Raw genomic sequence first — 18963 nt, 5'->3', positions numbered from 1 at the left:
TGAGGTGCTGCTGAAATATCTGTTTGGTGATGATCATAGCGAGATAGACATATAGGCCTGGAGAAAATCATTTGGGCACACAGCAATGATAGCCAAAGTCATAGATAAAATGTCCACAAACTGTAGGAAGAACAAGAAATGATTCTGTAATTATTAAAGGTCACTAAGTCCAACCATCCGTGGAATTCTTGAATCTATTTTTAAGTGTTTTCCTTTAACAAATCAAGGAAATAGAACATACTATCTCCTAACTCAATCTTATGTATCTGATAGAAATTCTTCCTTACAATCCATTAAAATCTCTACCTAGAGTCAATCCTTTTTTCTTAATATTCAATTTTTTATCCCCACCCCCTTCCTTCGGGGACTCCAACTGCACATATTTAGGCTGCTTGAAGCTGCACAGCTCAATGATGCACTGTTCATGTGTATTTTTTGTCTTTTTTTAATCTCTGTGCTTCATATTGGATGGTTTCTATTGTTATGTCTCTAAGTTCACTAACCTTTCCTTCTGTAACGTCTATTCTACTGTTAATCCAATCCAGTGTGTTTTTCATCTCAGATATTGTAATGTTCACCTCTAGCAGTTTGATTAGGGTCTTTTTTTATACCTTTGATGCGCTACTTAACACTCTCAATCTTTCCTCTACTTCTTTTATACGTAGTATAGTTAAAACAACTGTTTAATGGCCTTGGCTGCTAATTCTTACGTCTTTGCCCTTATGCATTGGTTTTAATCAATTAATTTTTTTCCTCATGGTCATAATTTCCCACTTTTTTGCATGTGTGACAATTTCCAATTAGATGCCAGGCATTACATATTTTACTTTGTTGGGTGTTGGGTATTTTTGTATCCCTACAGAAACTCTTGAGTTTTTTTCTGGGATGCCATTAACTTTCTTGGAAACAGTTTGATTCTTTAGAATGTTGCTTTTAAGATTTGTTAGGCAGGACCAGAGTAGCACAGATTCTAGGGCTAATGATCTGTAGGGTTGTCAAATTTAGCAAATAGAAGTATAGCACACCCAGGTAAATTTTAACTTAAGTAACAAATAATGTTTTAGTATGAGGATGTCCCGCACCACATTAGGATATGCTTATAGTATAGCAGACTATTTAGATTCCTAACTGCATTATTTGTAACGGCCAGGCAATTTGGGGGACACCTGGATATTAAATAGTTATTTGCTGTTAATCTGAAATTCAGATTTAGTTGAGGATACTGTAGTTTATTTGACAAATTATTTATTACTGTGGAGTCAAGACCTGTCTGAATTATACCCCATCAATTATGGTATTTTCCAGTCTGGCTCCTGAGAACAGGTTCTATTATTTGTCCCACGTGAGCTCTAGATAGTTTGCTACCAACGTTTTTGTATGAGTCTTTCCTGGTTCTCGGGCAGTTTTCTCACATCCATGCACTGCTCAGTACTGTACTAAATACTTGAGTGAGGCCCTTTGAGTGTCTCCAGAGTTCTCTCTCTATGCTGCTCCCTCCTCTATGATACTCTGTCTGCCCCACAAACTTTAGCCACTTAGTGTCTCTGGATTCTCAGATTTATCTCCTTGACTCAAGGAGTCTTCTAGGCTTCTCCCAGCTTCCTCTCCCTACAAAAGATCCCGGAAGCTCATATCAGTAAGCTGGGGCACTCGTAGGCTCACTTACTGTGTTTCCTGTTTCTCAGGGATCACTGCACTTCATGGCCTGATGCCAAATGTCTTGAAAAGTTTCATATATTTTGGCTAATGTTTGCATTATTTCCGGTGGCAGGGTATATCCAGTCTCTGTTACTCCACGTTGGCTAGAACACCTAAACAAGTGAATACACTATTAAGGTAGTGAGAAAACAGGCTGTAGTGAAGACAAGTCATATGTAGATAACAAGTGTGCAATATCTAGAATATGAAAGAACTCCCACAAATCAAAAATAAAAACGTGAGACAACCCAATATTAACAAATAGGTATAAGACTTGCACAGACACTTCACAAAAGAGGATATTTAAATGGAAAATAACCATATAAAAAGTTCTAGACATCATAACTCATCAGGGAGGTGAAAATTAAAACCATAATGAAATACTACTGACACCTCCAGAAAGTCTTAATTTAAAAAGACTGCTGTTATCAGATATTATCAAGGATATGGAATAAGTAAAATTGTCACAGATTGCTGGCAAGAGTATAAACCAGAAAGTAGTTTGACATTATCCACTAGAGTTGAGCTAGCGATTCAACTACTAGACACAGAAATATGCATGCACATGTGCACCAAGACACAAAGCAAAGAATCTTCATGGAAGTATTGTCTGTAGTGATTTAAAACTGAAAAAACTTCAAATGTTCATCAATCACAGACTGAAGAAATAAATTCATTTTCATACAAAGGAATACTATACAGGAATGTATTGGTCCACAAAATGGCTCCCATACATGGAGGGCGAGGAGAGACCAAAGAAAGAGGCAGACCACTCCATGTGGGTGGGTGGCAGCTTTAATAAGCAAGGGAACTTACTTATGAGGCTTGTCTTGGGCAGCCACAAGATGAGTAGATCTTTGCACCCACCCACCAGCATCTTAAAAGTTTATGGAGGGGCCTTAATGAGGTTCAGTCATGCACACAGTTCAGATGGTCTCACTAACACATTGTTGCATCCTGGCTGCATCCTTGAAAATGGCTCCCACTGTAGGACCGGCAGGCAGAACACACATCACAAGGACAGATGAGGGGTGAGGAGCCTCTGATTGCGAGGTTCAGCTTACAGGTCAACCTGTGTTCACGTCCTCTTGATGACTTCCTCCAACACAATGAAAAAGAACACACTACATTGATATAAAACAACAAGGAGAAATTCACACCAAATATATTACAGAAAAGAAGCTAGACACATTGAGGATGAGTCTATGTCAGGAAACGTTAATCTAGAGTGCTTATGAATGCATACTTAGATGGTGAAATTATAAAGCAAAGCAAGAAAGAATTGCCATAAAAGCAGGGTAGTGCTAACCTCTACAAGGGACAGATGGCATTGTAATTGAGACAAAGGGGGCTTCTGGCATACTGGTGATATATTTTCAATTCTTTGAAGCAATTCTTTAAGCTGGACACTTATGCACTTTCCTGGGGCTTCTTATTTTACTACAAGAAAATGTTTGCACAAAATCAGAAACCTTATCATCCAGCACAGAAGCCATGAATCAGGTTTTATTTCATCAGGTGAATACCATAATCAATACATAATAATTACATATATTGCTTGATTAAATTAATCTCTTCTATGATAGATTTAAATTTCTTCTAAAGATATGTCAAAAAAGAATTTTTTTAAATTAAGTAATATTTTCCTTGTCCTTTCTCTAGAGTGGTTAACAAAACAAGGAAGAACACTATGGGACCCACTGATAACACCCTTTTTGTTTTATGTTCCATGTATAAAGATGTTAAACAAATTATCCAGAGAGGTTTCACATCGCTGGGATGTAGATTTTCTCAATCTTCCTTTTATTTTTTAATCAAAAGCAGTTCTTGCCTGGCTCACTGTAGAGGAAAACATTTTAGAAGAAGACCAACCAAGCTTTTAATTTCAGTTCCATTATTCACAGATTGGGTGATCTTAGGCAAATTATCCAACATTTATGAACCTTTTTTTATTGTTTGAAAATTTTGAATAATGATACCAACCTTATTATCTTCTGAGGGTTAAAGATAAAGTGTGTATAGCATCAAACATCCCAGCCTAGCATTTAGTGTTTGCTTATAAAATGATCCATACGATGCATATTATTAGTAGTTAGGATATAACTTTGTTGTAACAGATACCCTAAGGACATGACCTAAAATTGCACGTCACATCATCTCACATCCAGAACTTAGTCACATGGCCGCACGGCGCTGCAAAGGAGCCTGGGAAGAGTAGTCCCTATCCTGAGCAGCCATCTAACTAACCACTAATTGGAGATCCTATCACAACAGGAAAAATGGAGAACGGATATTCAGGAATAATTGGCAGTCTCTGCTTTAAGGTGTTACTACTTAATGTGGCAAGGCAAGGAAGACAGCAGACTGGCATAGAGATTCATAACTACTGATCAGATGACTGGGCTTTTTTAAAATTAAGTTTTCATGAAGATTCAATCCTTTCACTCATTTGTTAAACAATCTTAATGAATCTCAAATGTCCGACTATGGACTTGGGAGGTTAGAGAAGACTATAATGAAGTAGAATATAATGACTTTTTCCTTGAGGGGTTTATAATCTATGTGAGAGACACACTAGAAGCAACGAGAAAATACTGTTTAGCAACAGGTGAACAAGCGTCCACGCTGTTTTAGAATTTTGGTCTAGTGCACCCCTAAAATTAAGCAACAAATATGAATAAATGTAAAAGCGGTTACTTACATGTCCGTTGTTACAAGGCGTATTATTACACAGTGTATCATTAGTTTGACCTGTTTGAAGAATGTATAGCACCATGCTCTGCAAAGGGTAAATTTTTAATGAATTGAAGATGACATTTGCCCCAGGCAGCTTGTCGAAGCCCAGCCCTGCATCCATGAGCTTTGATTGTATTAGAATGGGCCCCTGAAACTAATTACCATTTTAAGAGTAAAATGTGCAATAGGACCCACCTAGTTCATTAACAGAGGTGCAGGAATTTCTCTAATACAGCTATTCTTTCCCATTCTTTAGGAAATTTAAGAGCAATGATAAAACAATCCATGACTGAATTTCCAAATATTTTTACCTCAAGCAGATGAAGTTGAATAGTAATTGTACTGTATATGTCTCCTGCTAATTTCGCTTCTCAAGCACTTTGTCAGATAGAGATATGAGAAAGGAAGATTATTTATTCAAAAATGTATTAATTAGTAAAGAGAGAGGAATAAGATCTATATATTATTTATACTCCAATGGCTCATTTAACTTTGAATTGACCCAAAATATTTATGATCAGCTGAAATTAATGACAGCCTTTAAAAATGAAACTTATAGAGAAAAGCCTGTAAGTTTAACAAATGTCCTACAGGATAATAAAATTATATAAATTCAATATGTATATAATGAGTTGGGGATTATGGTTTGATTCAGGATACATCCAACCAAAATTAGCTTGACTGTTAACAGTGGTGCTCTCCTGAGGCAGCCACCAGCACTTGAAACAGTCAGTCTCCTATATTTCAGAGAAAAATCTATTTCTATCATAGAAATTTTAAGGATGATATTGCAGTCTGGAAAATTTTATTTTGTTTATTAGGAAAAATAAATATTTGGGTTGGGAAGTTTGAATGGTCAAATCCTTTGAAGAATACCTTCACAGTGTGGTTACCCACTAGATTTCCAGTGAGACATTGTTCTTCACCAGGCAGCCACAGGAAGCTGGATGAAGAAACGCTCATGTGTTATGGAGAAGTGCAATATCTGAAATCGTATTAGATGAAACTTACTAGCAGTTGAAATATGAAACTAAAATACTTCCTTGTAAACATTTGTGGCTTTCTAACATGCATAGTTTTCCAGAAAATACAAAGGATAATCCTCTAAACAGATCTTTTCATTGCTATTTATTTCTTTTACCTACTAAAAGTCATTGTGTATTGTACTATTTCACAGATATAAATGCCCTGGTTTTAAAATGTGTATGTTACATTTATGAAAAAACACAAGAAAAAATATGAAAGTATTATGCATAAAGGAGTACTTAATATTTCAAATCCTAATTAACATTCTAAAGATTAATAATCTTATTATTCTTCTCCTTTGTATTATGTCTCTCCTTACATAAACTGAATGCTATTTTTCATACATGTATCTTTAAATCCTTTTATGAGATACCTAATTTCCCTGTATCCCTTTGTTATTTAAACAAAAAAAACTTCTAAGCGCACAGGGATTTACATAAAGAAAATTCTGCCAGCCTCTTTGTTTGTAAAACTTTCAATACTTAACCCCTGACACAGAACAATTTCATCCAGTATGTGGCCTGCAGCAATAGCTAGCAGCTTTGTCATAGTCTTAGAGAGGAGATGAAAAGCTCCCAGCAGTGTTGTAAGCTAGCGCAATAACATCTAGAGATGAGCCTATAGAATTGCTTTCTGATTCTGGTGACCGTAAACCGACACAAGAGGTCCCCCCTTCAAATAACCTTAGTCTACAAAACTCTCACATTCTGCAACATATGCATAATTATAAGATGTTATTAAAGGGTTTGTGGTATACCTTCCTAATAATGATAAATTGGTATGGGTTTATTTTTTTCTTTGAATTAAGAATTATCCCCTACTTTTTTTCTAAGTGAATTTCCCTAATGTTTTGGAGCATATATTTTAAAGGCAAAATTGGTCACTCAAGGGTTTTAATGATATCTAATGTTTCATACATCTAATAACTTTTAAAGCTTCTTTTGACAGTCCTGGGAAGCCTAGTTTTATAATCCATTAATTATATTTTACTGTCTTTCTGCAATTGTGTCATCTTACATAGAAACATTAAAATTAAAAACACTCCTGCTTTAAAACGAGAATTACAGGTAAAAATCAATATTAAAAATATGTTCATCACCCTATTATTAATAGTGATAATACATTGGTAAGTTAAAAACAATATAGATAGGAATACACACACAAATATAATGGTATATTCACACAATAGAATATTACACAGCTTTAAAAAATTGTAGGAATATTAATGTCCTGAAAAATGTTGGCAATACAATATGTAGTGAAAACAAGCACTACTCAAAGAAAATGTAATACTTATTTGATTAAAAAGGGGAACATAGTAATTTTACAATGGAGAAGCTGGGCATAAATCACCTTAATCGTGTTCTATAATGAGGCAAAACAAAATGTGTCACCTGTTGGGAGAACACAGCATCCCTTCTCTGACCTACCTGCAAACATTCATAACCTGGATCTCGTCCTGATGGAATAGCAGGGAAACCCAAATTGAGGGACTCTCAATAAACTGACTGGAGTATAATCTGTAAGTGTCAAGGTCAAGAAAATCAAGGGAAAGTTGAAAAAGTGTTACAAACCAAAGGCAGCTAAAGGAAACTGACAAATATAACACAAGATTCTGGACTTGGATCCTTTTGTGATAAAGGACATTATATCAAAAAGTAGCAAAACTTGAGTGGTGTCTGAGGACTAGGTAGTAGTAATTATCTATGCTAATTTCCTGATGATAATGGCTAAATTGTAGCTACGCAGGAGAATGCCCATGTTTATAGGAAATAACATTAGTTTGGAGGGATGATGGAGCATCATGTTACAATCTACTCCAAAATGGCTCTGGGTTTACTGTTCTTGTAGTTTTTTCTGTAAGCTTGAGATTGTTAAAATAATACCAAAATTAATAATCATATACAACGTGGTTAGCTGGATGACTGAGAACAAAATCTGTTTAAGTTTTTATCCTTCTGTTCAGAAGTTTGTTTTTCTATCAAGTACCCCACATTGGATTGCTTTCCTGTTCCACAAACCCATCCCAGCAGCCACTTGCCATTTTCTCCAGCCGCTGTCTCTCCAGACCTCTGACTAGCTGGAGCCCTCAAACTACCTGGTTCTTCTCGAGACCACAACTGCTTTCTCTGCACGGCTTCTCTTCAGGTGCTGTGATGGCTAATTTTGTGTCAAGTTGGTTGGGCCACATTGCCCACATATTTAGTCAAACACTAGTCCAGGTGTTTCTCTGAGGGTGTTTCTTTTGGATGAAATTAACATTTAAATGGGCAGACTTTGAGTAAAGGGGATTGCCCTCCATAATATGGGTGGGCATCATCCAATCAGTTGAAGGCCTGAATAGATCAAAGACTTATCTCCCCTAAGCAAGAAGGGATTCTGAAGCAGACTGCCTTCAGACTTGACCTGCAACATCAGCTCTTCCCTGGATCTCCAGCCTGATGGTCCATCCATCCTGCAGATTTTGGACTTTCCAGCCTCCATAACCATATGAGCCAATTCATTAAAATAAATCTCTCTCTCATATAAATATATAATAAATGTTTACAACTACTAGCGTAAAGAGCTACTTTGGGGGCCTAAAAGAACAAATCCCTACATAGATTAAGGCAGGTCTCATGGGACAGAGGTTGGTTTCAATCCCCAATAGGAATCTACTAGCATCTATCTGCATTAGAATCTACATCCAACAACAATTTCCCTCCAGGAGGATGAGTGGGGCCTTCCTTCCACCAATTTGAAGGCCCATTGCCTTTCCTGCCTGATTGACAATAAAGCATCCTTGTTCCTTTGAAGAAAAACCCTATTTTCACTCAGAACTGTAATATAGCCCCTATTCTCCAGGAAGAATAATTATTTATGTTTTCTTGTCTAAAACTTACTACATTTCTTGAGTTTTCAACAATAAATATACAGCACATTTATAGTGATAAAAATGTTATTTAAAATAAATTAACCCTCTGTGAAATTTGAACACACTATTCAATAAATAGTGGTGGATAGCCTTGTAACCCTACAACAGTAATCATGTTTTATTTTTTTGTTTTATTTTATTTATTTATTCTTTTTAAGGAAAATTAGCCTTGAGCTAACATTGGTCAATCCTCCTCTTTTTGCTGAGGGAGACTGGCCCTGAGAGCTAACATCCATGCCCATCTTCCTCTACTTTATACGTGGGATGCCTACCACAGCATGGCTTTGCCAAGCGGTGCCATGTCCGCACCTGGGATCCGAACTGGCGACCCTCAGGCTGCTGAAGCGGAATGTGCGAACTTAACCACTGCGCCACCGGGCTGGCCCCAATAATCATGTTTTAAAATGTGTAACTGCTATCGTGTACTTTAATTACTGGCATATTTTGTCCAGATACCATTGTTCAACTATTTCTGCTTAATTTATCTCTCATACATCATAATTCAAAATATCCTTTCAGTGGAAATCTTGTGGCATTTGAGGAATTTCCATTGACTTCTAAACATATGCCTTACCTAGCATTTTATTGCCTCCTGCTATGTATGAATTACAGCCATGCGGAGTGGACTCTCTGTCTACACACTTATTTTTACTAAATAGAGCCTATGCTGTGGTGACTCACCAGCTACAGGTTGCAGGTGGCGATGCTGAGATTCAGAGATGGACCGTGGACTATCATGAGCAGCTGCCCAAACACAGCTAAGAGCGAGCTAAGAATGGAGCTAAGAGTGAGCATCCATGGAGAAGCTTTCTCAGCCCAGTCTACCCTCTAGGAAAGCACAGGAGTGTGTGACGTGCCCTGGTTGAGAGAAGACTGTCCATGCTCAAGCCACTCTGGAGAGGGCCATCATGTCAGAATCTACTCCTGTCAATCCAGAAACCCCAATAATCCCTTGACCCCAGATCTCACTGCGGCGAGTCTCTGGGCCAGTGTGATATTCCTGGGGCAATTAGTCTGCAGCAGTGCCAGACAGTGTAACTTTTAGTTGAAGCTGCATCTTTAAAATAATCTCTGTAGTAATGTAGCAATAGCCTTGCATATCCTTTTTTTTTACCATCTTAACCATTTTTAAGTGTACACTTCAGCAATGTTAAGTGTATTCACATAGTTGTGAAACAGATCTCCAGCACTTTTTCATGTTGCAAATTTAAACTCTATACCCACTAAATAACCTCCCTTTCTCCCCCTCCCTTCAGTTCCTGGTAACCACCATTCTGCTCTCTGTTTCCTTGAACTTGACTACTTTAGATGCCTCATATAAGTGGAGTCATGGAGTATTTGTCTTGTTGTGATTGGCTTATTCCACTTAGGATAATATCCTCAAGGAGGTTCATCCATGTTGCAGCATACGACAGAATTTTCTCCATTTTTAAGGGCAAAGAGTATTCCGTTGTATGTATATGCCACATTTTGTTTATCCATTCATCTGTTGATAGACATTTGGGTTATTTCCACCTCTTGCTTGTTGTGAATAGAGCTTCCATAAACGTGGATTTACAAATATCGCAAGACCTTGCTTTCAATTCTCTTGGTTTTATACCCAAAAATGTATTTGTTGTCTCTTAACAGTAGTCAACTTTTTGAGCAACTTCCATAACTGTTTTCCCTAATGGTTGCACCATTTTACACTGCCACCAACAGTGCACCAGGGTTTCAATTTCTTCACATCCTCACCAGTGCTTATTTTGTTTTTTTGTTTTTTTAATAGTAGCCCTCCTAATAGGTGTGAGGTAATAACTCACTGTGATTTCGATTTGCATTTCTCTGATGATTAGTGATCTTGAGCATCTTTTCATATGCTTATTGGCCATTTGTATATCTTCTTTGGAGAAATATCTATTTAAGTCCTTCATCCAGTTTTTAATCAGATTTATTTTTGACTTACATATTATATATTATTGATTTTATATATTATCATATATTATTATATATTATTGATTTAAAATATATATATAAAATATATAGTCTAGTTTGCCTATTTTTTCTGTTGTTACCTGTGCTTTTGGTGTCATATCAAAGAAATTATGGAAATCTGATATCATGAAGCTTTCTCCTATGTTTTCTTCTAGGAGTTTTGTAGTTTTGGGTCTTATGTTTACAACTTCAATCCATTTTGATTTAATTGTTTATACAGTGTAAGATAAGAGTTCCACTCATTCTTTTGCAGTGGATATACAATTATTAAAGAGACTGTCCTTTTCCCATTGAGTGGTCTTGGCAGCCTTGTTGAAGATCATTTGACCACAAACATAAAGTTGATTTCTGAGCTCTCTATTCTATTCCATTGGTCTATTTGTCTTTATACTAGTACCACACTGTTTTGATTACTGTAGCTTTGTAATATGTTTTTAAAGCAGGAAGTGTGAACTCCCCAATTTCATTCTTCTTTTAGAAATTGTTTTGGCTGCTTGAGCTCCTTTGATATGTAGATGACTTTGCGTGCTATGGACATCTTAACAATAATTAAGTTTTCCAATCTATGAACATGGGACGTCTTTCCAATTTTTTGTGTGTCTTCTTTAATTTCTTTAAACAATATTTTATATTTTTCAGTGTACAAGTCTTTCACCTCCTTAGTTATATTTATTCCTAAGTATTTTATTATTTTTGATGCTATTGTAAATGGGATTACTGTCTTAATTTTTTTCAGATTGTTCATTGTTAGTTTACAGAAATTCAACTAATTTTTTTTTTTTCCCTGAGGAAGATTTACCCTGAGCTAACATCAGTTGCCAATCTTTCTCTTTTTGCTTTTGGAAGATTCACCTTGAGCTAATATCTGTGCCAACATTTCTCTATTTGGTATGTGAGTCACCTCCACAGCATGGCTGCTGATGAGTGGTGTAGGTCCACGCCTGGGAACAGAACCTAGGCTGCCAAAGTGGAGCACATCAAACTTAACCATTAGGCCACAGGGCCAGCTCCTGCAACTAATTTTTGACTATAAATTTTCTATCCTATAACTTTGATGAATTTGTTTATTACTTCCAATAGGGATTTTTTCTTTGTGGAATCTTTAGCAATAGGGTTTTCTACATATAAGATCATGTCATCTGCAAACAATAATCACTTTCATTTTCTTTTCCAATTTGATGCCTTTTACTACTTTGTCTTGCCTAATTTCTCTGGCTAAGACTTCTGGTTTTACATTGAATAGAAGTAGCAAGAAGGAGCATCCTTTCCTTGTATCAGATCTCAGAGGAAAAGCTTTCAGTCTTTCACTGTAGAGTATGATGTTAGCTATGGACTTTTCATATATAGCCTTTATCATGTTTCAGTAGTTTCCTTCTATTCCTAGTTTGTTGAGCATTTTCATCAGGAAAGGTGTTGAATTTAGCCAAACGTGTTTTATCCATCAATTTAGATAATCATGTAGTTTTATCCTTCATTCCATGAATGTGACGTAATACATTAATTGACTTTTTCTTTTCTTTTCTTTTCTTTTTTTGCTGAGGAAGACTAGCCCTGAGCTAACATCCATGGCCAATCCTCCTCTTTTTGCTTGAGGGAGATTTGCCCTGAAGTAATATCTATTGCAAATCTTCCTCTATTTTGTATATGGGCTGCCACAACAGCATGGTCACCAACCAGTGGTGTATGTCCACACCTGGGACCCAAATCCAGGCTGCCAAAATGGAACACACCAAACTTAACCACTAGGCCACTGGAGCTGGCCTTTTATTGACTTTTGTATGTTGAATTATTCTTGCATTCCAGGAATGAATCCTACTTGGTCACAGTGTATAATCTTTTTAACATGCTCTTAAAATGAGTTTGATAGTATTTTTTGAGGGTTTTTGCATTAATATTCATCAGGAATATTGGTCTATAGTTTTCTTTTTCCTGTAGAGTCTTTGTCTGACTCTGGTATCAGGATAGTGCAGGGCTCATAGAATGAGCTTAGACGTGTTCCCTCCTCTTCAACTTTTTGTGAAGAGTCTCAGGAGGATTGGCATTCATTCTTCATTCTTGTGTAAATGTTTGATGGACTTCTCCAGTGCCAATCTGGTCCTGGACTTCTCTTTGTTGAGAAGTTTTTGATTCCTGATTGAATCTCTTTATTTGTTATTGATGTATTCAGGGTTTCTATTTCTTCATGAGTCAGTCTTGGTAGGTTGTGTGTTTCTGGGAATTTATCCATTTCTTCTAAATTGTTCAATTTGTTTGTATACAATTGTTCAAAGAATTCTTGTATGCACATTTTTCAATTTCTGTGGCATTGGTTGTAATGTTCTCTCTTTAATTTCTGATTTTAGTTGCTTGAGTCATCTCTTTTTCTAGCTAAGGGTTTTCTAATTTTGTTAATCTTTTCAACAATCCAACTGTTAGTTTTATTTTTTTCTACTCTCATTTAGCTTATTTCTAATAATCTTTAATATCTCCTTCTTTCTTCTAGCTTTAGATTTAGTTTATTCTTTTTTTAGTTTCTTAAGATGTAAAGTTAGCTTGTTGATTTAAGATCTTTCTTCTTTTTTAATGTACACATTTACAGCTATAAACTTTCCTCTTAGCACTGCTTTGTGTACTTAATTTTTAGCCCCCAAACTTAGTCAATATTAGGCACCTAATAAAGTGTGTTTATTTTCCTTTTTTCACACTGGATTCTCATTCTTTTGTATGATGAGTGTTAACTGAGTGCCTTCTCTGCACCAAGCACTGTGTTGTAGTAATGGACATCACAGACAAACAAGGAGAAGTTATTACAGTATAATAAAGACCTAAGGGAAGTGGTGTATGGTGATAACAGAATATGTATGAGTCCTGTATCAACTGGAATGTTTTATCTGCAAGTAAAAAATATTAGTTCTTATGGCTTAAAAAATAAGGACATATACTGTGTCACATAACTGGGAGTTCAGAGGAATGGCAAGTGTCATGACTTTCTTAATCCTGCAACTGTGTCTCCTTCCTCTGTGATTCTCCTAGCTCTGCCCTCCTTTGTGTGTTGGATTCATCTTCCGCTGGTAACGGGAAGCCACAGCAGTTATGGGGTGCACATTCAAAAGGAACAATGTCTAAAAGTAGCAGAGAAAATATTGCTGGCAAGACGGATGAGACTAGCACTCTTTATAAGTGGATTTCAACAAAAGTTTTAAGAAACACTGCTTACAATGACATGTAATGCACTCTGTTGTTTTCTATTCTCTTTCATTTTTAAAACATTCTGCTCACCAAAAACTGAGTTTATTTTATGACTGACCAATGGTGCACTTTCTGAGGGGTGAACTGCAGTAGTTTGGATTTATCAGGGTCCACCCAGGAGGCAGGGACAGTACCCCAAACTGCATGACATTGGAGGGCAATAGCATGATTCCGGAAGGAGGACATCATGATGTCTGCCACAAGCCCCTGACCCAAACCTGAAGGATTGTGGTAGGAGGTGGAGCTATTTGAAGCAGAGTAATACGCAGTGACCTTAAAAGTGACCAGAACGTAGAATGTGAGATCAAAAGTGTGAAGGTAGGCATTGAAAGGAATTTTAAGGAGTTGAGACTTTATCCTGAAGCAAAAGGAAGACATTAAAGATTTTTAAAGCTGGGTGATAATAATAAAAAGAAAGATGACTCTAGCTACAGTGTAAAGAATGTTTTGGAAAGGTGTTCCACCTAGCTGGGTTCGTGGGGGGATATGGAGGGGATGGGCATGTGGACGAAGAGATTGAAAGGGCTAAAAAAACGATTCTTGGGATGTGTGTAGTACAGCTAGGAAAACATTATGAGTTAGGAAGCAGGAATATCAGCTGGACTGAAGAAAAAAAAGTGAGCTAAAATTTGGAAATACTGTGTTCCTTTGTCTTTGGGACAGCAGGAGATAAATCGGGAGTCTGAGGAGGGCTTTGGAAATTAGTAGCACACAGAAGGAAAAAGGGTTAACCTGAAAGACTATGAGGAGTGAAGGAGTCGGAGAGGGAACCCCAAGGCACACCAACATTTAGGAGCGGAGCAGTAAGAAGCACCACAGAGACTGGAAAAGAGTAGTCAGACAGGTGGAAGACCTGGGGAAGGTGGCAGCAAGGAATCGAGGGAAAAGAATATAAAAGAAAAATCAAGAAATACCATGAGGAGATCAACTAAACTAAATATGAAAATTACCTATTTGATTCAGAGAGAATGGAGAGAGAAAGAGCACGCATATTAACCATCTTGGGAGACTATTTCCACTGACTCTCCACATGACTGGTGACTTCCTTGTGTTGACAGGATGCATTTTCAAGTGAACAAATGTGCATTTGCATAAACTCCACTGTGAAAGGCAGCAGTGAGAGAGGTCTAGCTGGACAAAGACATATAGTTGAAGGAGGACTTTATTTTTATTAAGATAGAAGAGACTTGTAAATAACTCAAGTGAACAGCACATTTTGCAACCACTAAGTAGCCCAGAATATTCTAGCCAAGAGGCACTAAACATGCCCTTAAGAAACATACATTCAAGCAGATCACAACGAATTAGCATTCAGGATTTTGCTTCTCTTTGTGTTCTGCATAATCAATGTAACCTATTGCATTTTCACAAAGATAACACCTTCTCTGTCCTGATTTTCCACTCAGAGCAGGTGCTAGCCAAGGAGCAGTCATGCTTCCGCAGACAGTGCCACGACACTCCTGCAAGCAAAGGAAAGCAGGAACCTCTGCAAACGGGAAAATAGCCCTGAGGCGCAGCACAACCGCTGTCGGCAATGCATGGCCCAACAAAACGCCAGTGGTTTGATCTCTCAGTCAGTTCTTCCTCAGAAAAACTGTATCATAAATAATGACAAGGAATCCTTTCCCTTGGACAGAAAGATAACTCCACAGTGGGTAAAGAAACCACTGCCTTTCCCGGTTCTTTTGAAGGCAGTTGCATCATTTCATTTCTCTGAACTTCTGGAGGGTACTGGTCATCTGTATTAATAGAACATATAACCAGCACTCTTAGATTGTGTAGATTTACAATGCCAAAGCAGTAGGTCAGAGAAAGAAGCTTGCTCCAAAGGCTCTGAATGACAGTTAAATTCCTCTGCTCAGTATTTAGTTCCATCCTCAATCTTCTACAGGATACTGTCAACCCCCTTTGCTTCAAGTTCAAGGCCCTGTGAAACTGGGCTGCAGATAACTACGTGATATTGTTTTCTCTAGCCACATGTGGGAATTATTTAAGCCATCTGGTCTACCTTGCTAACTCCTTGCCTTTGCACATGCAGTTCATGGAAAGTCCTCTCCATTCTCTTCCCTCCTCAATTCTCCCCAAGCATCATGTCCTGCTACCTCTTTCACACTGTCTTCTCTGAACGCTCCACCTGGCATCATTCTCCTCCCTACTTTAATTCCTTATGGGACAGGTTTTTATACCAACTTCATAAAAAGTTGGGGATCATATGTAGCTTCCTATTATATTCTAGGTATGCATTCAACAAAATTTTATTAAGGAGTTACTAGGGGCATATAGGGCACGTAAAAATTCTTTCCTTCTTGGAACTACAGTGTTAGTGGGAGATATAAAGGAACAATTACATAATTGTTATTCAAATCCATAGGTTTTGACTCGATCCCCAACTACCCAAAGGACTATGGAAGACAATATGTTGTACTGGGTAAAACACAGACTTTGGAGTTAGACACACCTACTTCAAGTCTCACCTCTGTGAGACAGGCTGAGCCAGGTGACTTCTCTGTGGCTCAATTTCCCCACTTGTAAAATAAAGCCACTACTGTCTACTTCTTAGGTTTCTTGAGAGGATTAATAATGTAACATATGTAAAGTTTTCTTCCACTAAGCGGTTGCTCGTTAAACATGTAATGAACAAATGAATGAAACGTTTAGGTCTGTGTGAAATGATTAAGGTGGCATGTGTATATGAAAATGAGACTTAAGAATACAAAAAAGAGTAAATTGTTGCTTCCAAGAAATAAAAAAAATCACAAAAATATGAGCATATAAAATAATGTGACAAAAAATCTAAAAAGAAAAATGAATAGCTCTCATACTGTTATTTATTGAGTGCTTACTGTGTGCTCAGCATTCCTGGGGTGAGGAATTCATTATTTCACCTCACGTACCCTCAACACCAAGCCATGAATAACCTTACTTTACAGATGTCAAATTAAGGCTTAGAGAGGCAAGTAACAGGGCTAGTAAATATCTAATCTGTTTGTGTTTCTTTTACTGCCCAGAATACTGACTACAACGTAGCAAGAGGTTTTTAACATACATGCAAGAATTTTCACAATCATATCAGAATAAACTGCACCACGGGTCGCAACTCTGAATTATTCAGTTTTTGCATTCTCTATGCTTGGCTGACTCATTGAGAGCTCAGTAAGTGTTTAATAAATAAAAGAGTAAAGTTTTGTATCTAAATAAACATTTGACTCAAAGTAATCTTTTGTATTCTTAGGAAAGTCACTTGTGTATTTCAAGTATTACAATGCAGTTTATTTTCAAACTCTCAACCCACAGTTTCCTCCCAATTTGTGTAAAAGAAAATATCATGCTTGTGAAATTGGGGCATTCTCATCTTCTGAAAGTGGATGTGATGTTTGAAGATGATCAAAACTCATTCAAGGCCAAAGCTGGAAAACAAAGACTTGTGAGGATGCTGAGTACTCTTAGTGTGGCACAACTATGAAGTCAGACAGCAGAATCTCACTCTAAGTGGAACTCGGATGAAAGAGTTATAGCAAGGACTCCTTTGTTGTTATGCATATGGCTTCTCACCGCACCCAATTCTTTGATAGATTATATTCATGCGAAAAACATGCCATAGAAAGAGCGCAATTTACCTCCATCTTTATTTTCTATCCCTTTGGAGGAAATGCACAGTCAGCACCATGTAGAACCACTAGGAGGATCTATCTCAAGACATCACCTTCATGTGACATTGTGAGTTACAACACTCCGCATTTGTAGAGTGATTTACCATTTTAACATATTCTTCAGGTAGTTAACCTCACAGTGCCTCGAAGGTACAGTTGTTGGTATTTTCACTTCCTTTTTCTCTTCTAACCATCACAAGGATGTTCCACTCACATACTTTTCCTGCCACATCATTCTAATCTTAGAAAGTAAGTAATTCTCTTTGTGAGTTTTTGCATTTTTTGCAAACTCTGCTCACTTTTATCCCATATTTATGTTGCTTTCAACTTTATTTCAAGTTTTAAATATTACAACATCATGCATGTTCAGAAAAGCCCCTTTCTCACATGAAAGTAAATACACATCACAATATCACCACACCAGAAGCAATGAGAAAAAAAGATAGACTAGCATGGTTACATAATTGAAGAATAAAAAATCTTCACATAGTAGTAAACATGACAGGCAAAGTCATAAGATCGATCACAAATGTAAAACATTTGACAGCTTTATATGATGTTGTGGGCTACAATACTTTGCACTTGTCCAGTGATTTATGGTTTTAACACTACATAATTACACAATAGCTACTCAAATCCCTATCTTTTGACCGCTAACTAAACAGAGGACTCTGGAAGACAAAACATTGTACCAGGTTGAGCATGGACTTCAGAGTCAGACATAACTAATTCAGGTCTCAACTCAGTGAAGGAGAGTGAACTTCTCTGAGCGTTTCTGTGGCTCAGTTTCTTCAGTTGTGAAATCAAGACACTAGTATCTACTTCTTAGGTTTTAATATAATATAAGCGGTATCACTTACATATGGAACGTAAAAAAAACAAAACCTCGAGCTCATGGGAACAGAGAGCAGAAAAGTGGTTGCCACAGGCTGGGGGGTGAGGGAAATAGGGAGAGGTTGGTAAAGGGTACACTTTCAGTTATAAAATGAATCGGGTCTGAGGATCTAATGGGTAACATGGTGACTATGGTTAATAGCACTATATTGTACAACTGAAATTTGCTAAGAGAGTAGACCTTAAATGTTCTTACCGAAAACAAAAGGGTAAATGTGTGAAATGAGAGATGTGTTAATTACCTCAATGGGGGGAATCCTGTCACAGTCTTCACATTTATCAAATCATCATGGTGAACACTTTAAAATATCTTACAATTTTATTTGTCAACTATACCTCAATAAAGCTGTATAAATAAATTAATTAATTAAAGCATCAGAAAGAATGATGATGGCAAGGATTAAAAAATATCAGAGATGTTAAAATGCGTGAGTTCTTATTATTACTACTAATAATAGTGAAGAAACTAATTGGCCACTACTGGAGGTTGCCAGGATACCATATCATGACTCTGATGATTGATGGCAATTTCCTTTAGCTATATTCTTGTGACTAAATTTATTCATATTCTCTTCCTTTCCTTGGGGAAAATAACCAAGGCTGAGGACTCATGGTGAAATCCCAGTAGGATTTTCTTTTGTGTTATTTGAAATATAAAGCAGAAAGCATCCCTCATTAAAGACATACAAACCAAAAACAGAATCGAGTTGGTTCCTAAACAAAAGGGATTTAACCAAGCAATTGGCAGGTTTCATTCACTCTCAGTGTCAATATGCAATTGTGTTTTAATAAAGAACGTAAAGACCATACCAACCATGCTTGAGAACAAGAGTTATAATTGAT

This window comes from Equus asinus, chromosome 7 (assembly GCF_041296235.1).
Source record: "Equus asinus isolate D_3611 breed Donkey chromosome 7, EquAss-T2T_v2, whole genome shotgun sequence".
In the NCBI taxonomy this organism is placed as follows: domain Eukaryota; kingdom Metazoa; phylum Chordata; class Mammalia; order Perissodactyla; family Equidae; genus Equus; species Equus asinus.
This window is presented reverse-complemented; position numbering follows the sequence as displayed.